Source organism: Gossypium arboreum, chromosome 9 (genome assembly GCF_025698485.1).
Source record: "Gossypium arboreum isolate Shixiya-1 chromosome 9, ASM2569848v2, whole genome shotgun sequence".
Taxonomy (NCBI): Eukaryota; Viridiplantae; Streptophyta; class Magnoliopsida; order Malvales; family Malvaceae; genus Gossypium; species Gossypium arboreum.
Genome location: NC_069078.1, coordinates 66,482,623 through 66,485,345, shown reverse-complemented (window position 1 = coordinate 66,485,345; position 2,723 = coordinate 66,482,623). Strand labels below are relative to the sequence as shown.

The 2,723-nt window shown below is 28.6% G+C and overlaps 1 long non-coding RNA gene across 1 annotated transcript; it reads left to right on the top strand.

Annotated features, from left to right (window-relative positions):
• Positions 1–665: 665 nt before the first annotated feature.
• LOC128280929 (uncharacterized) lies at positions 666–1,884 on the top strand. The gene is made up of 3 exons (XR_008271146.1): positions 666–846; positions 1,179–1,252; positions 1,775–1,884. It is a non-coding gene; the product is annotated as an uncharacterized LOC128280929 (long non-coding RNA).
• The last annotated feature ends 839 nt before the right edge of the window (positions 1,885–2,723 follow it).

Here is a 2,723-nt window from a genome sequence, read left to right as displayed (position 1 = left end):
TAAGGGGTAAAGTACTAAGTTGACTAAATTATCAGTAACTTTATATTTTCATCCTTCAAATTTAAAAAGTTAAAAAATATTTATTAAACTATTTGAAAGTTTTCATTTTAGTCATTGAACTATTAAATTGTTATTGTATGACTTCTATCCACACTACCTATACCAATTGATAGCTCTCATTCTCCTTCTCTTCTATAGTTCGAATTTTCAACAACTTTGAACTCACGAATTTGCAAACCAAAACCCAAACAACTTTCTTCTCCAATCTCTGACATTGACCATCAGATCGACTTGGATCTAAAGTATGTTCTTCTTCTCGTCGATGAGTACTAATCCATCATATCGATTGTCGAGTCATCGCTCGAAGCATGCTAGCTAGACTTAAAAAAACCAAAAAAACTTAGCCGCTCAATAATTTAAATAAAAACTTTTGAGTAGTTCAGTGACTTAAATGAAAATTTTTCAATAATTCAATGATCATTTTGTAACCTTTTAAGTTGAGTGACCAAAATATAAAGTTACTATAATTTAATAACCTTGGGTAGTTTACCTATTATGAATTATGACAGTTAATCTCTCAAGTCTTAATTAATTGAAATTACATATATTTTATTCAAAAGAAAAGGATAAAATGTATAATAAATTTATCCATCTTTTTCAACAGCATTATCGAAGTATATGCAATCAATTCGATATCAGAGAGCTGAAAACTACATTTAATTTGCAAAAATTTCAATCTTATATATTCATAGCATCACGAAGGAAGCAAAAGAAAAAAAAAATTGTAGAATATTGAAGGTCATCCCTTGAAGAAATCCCTTACATGGCTTCATGGTGTTCTTCGAGGTAAAATAGGGCATGGAATAGAAACCGAGTCCTCCAAGGACTGCGTATCATTCTTGTCGAAAAGGAATTTATGCAATTCGATTTCGTCGTACCAAATGTTGTTTCAGTATGAAAATCTCAATCCAAACTATGATTCGGGGTCCAAACTATGATTCGAGGATTTCTTTGACCTTTTTAGCTTTATCTTTTCTTTGAAATCGTCACGGATAATATGAATTTTTGTGACGTTTACAAGGCGTTTTCGTAAATAGTTACAGAAAAAAATCACGAAAAATCGGATTTCTTGTATTGTATGCAACCGTCTTTGATGGGTTCTTTTGATTATTTTGTAGGATGTTGATGGAAATTGGCACGTTGGAGCCTTGGCATCATTACTCGACCTCATTGGAACCATTACTACTTTTTGGTATGCCGATTGTGTCTCTGCTGTGGTTGATTTCAACTCTTCATATTATTCAACAGTTAAAATTCAAGTTAAGAGTTTCTTGTTTAATTATGGGTGTATATATTTTTACCTTAAAATGTACTCTAAGTTCTTGTAGTCTTCTCATATTTGATATTTAGCCATTTTACTTTTCAAATTTAAAATACAAGTCCAATTGTTAACACTATTAATTTTTTTTGTTAAATTCAGGTTCATAACAATGTTATTTTTTATTATATGACAATCAAGTGAGTATTTTTAATTTCAAAATGTTACATCAACAAATTTGATAGAAGAATTTTCATGTGATGATCAACAATTGAATTTGATTTTTGAAATTTGAAAGGCATAGAGATTAAATTCTTGAAAATAAGGGTAGAAAGACTAAATTTCAAATTTATGAAGAGTACAAAGTCATGAAGTACATATTTTAAAATTTTTTAATCTTTAAATAAATTCAAAGCTGTTTGATTGATGTTTGTAGATTATAATTTGTGTGTGTAGGAACATGTGGAGATAGAATCAAGGGTTATGGCAGACAAAGGAAAGCTTATGCATGTGGTGGTTCAAGTTAGAAAGAAAGGAAATGGAGAGGTAATTGCTGTAGGTAACCTATGGATGGCTTCAAATAAGCTCACTATTGCTCAAGTAAGTAATCTTTGATGACTTAAACCATGTTAACTAAGATAAATTATAATTAGAATGCGTTGGTTATGGTTATCATCTCTTGGATATCAAATAAACATGTACTATCTTTTGAATCTCAGGCTTTGTTCAAATAATTTATGTTGCCACCACTAAAACAGGAGATGTAGATTCAAAAATCATCATATGTAAATTTTTTATGAATGTTTTGAAAAGATTTTTAAGATAAATTAGTAGCGTATTGGTTTTATTTGATTAAATTTGAAGAATATTTATAAATCTCAATTAACTCAAAAATAATGCGTAAGTTTTTGTGATTGAATTGGAATGAAATTTTCAGTTTTGAAGGTGCCTAGTAAGATGAAAGTTTTCTATAATAGAAAACTTGTTAAAATGCAATTTTTACCAGGCATAACTTATGTCTAAGTTTAGTTGTGAAGGACTAGAATTGAATTATAATTTTTTTGGTTGAAAGATAATTCTATCATTATACTAATTTATAATTTTATAAATTTTAAAGGATTTAGAAGCTATTTTATTATTTTGGGATCATCCAATATGTCTTGCGGTTTCTAAGTTTTATGTTATACTATGAGGATCATACTTTCATATCTATATTTGAATTGTACACCTATTTAACATGAGCACTTCAAGCAAAATTAAGAAGGTTTATTATATCATTTAGTATTTGAGTTTGATTTTTTTTAATGTGGTATCTACATTACTTTTTAGTCCAATGTGGTATCTATATTTGGCAAAAGTTTTACATTTTGGTACCTAAAGGTAATAATGTTGACTTTTTAGTGTT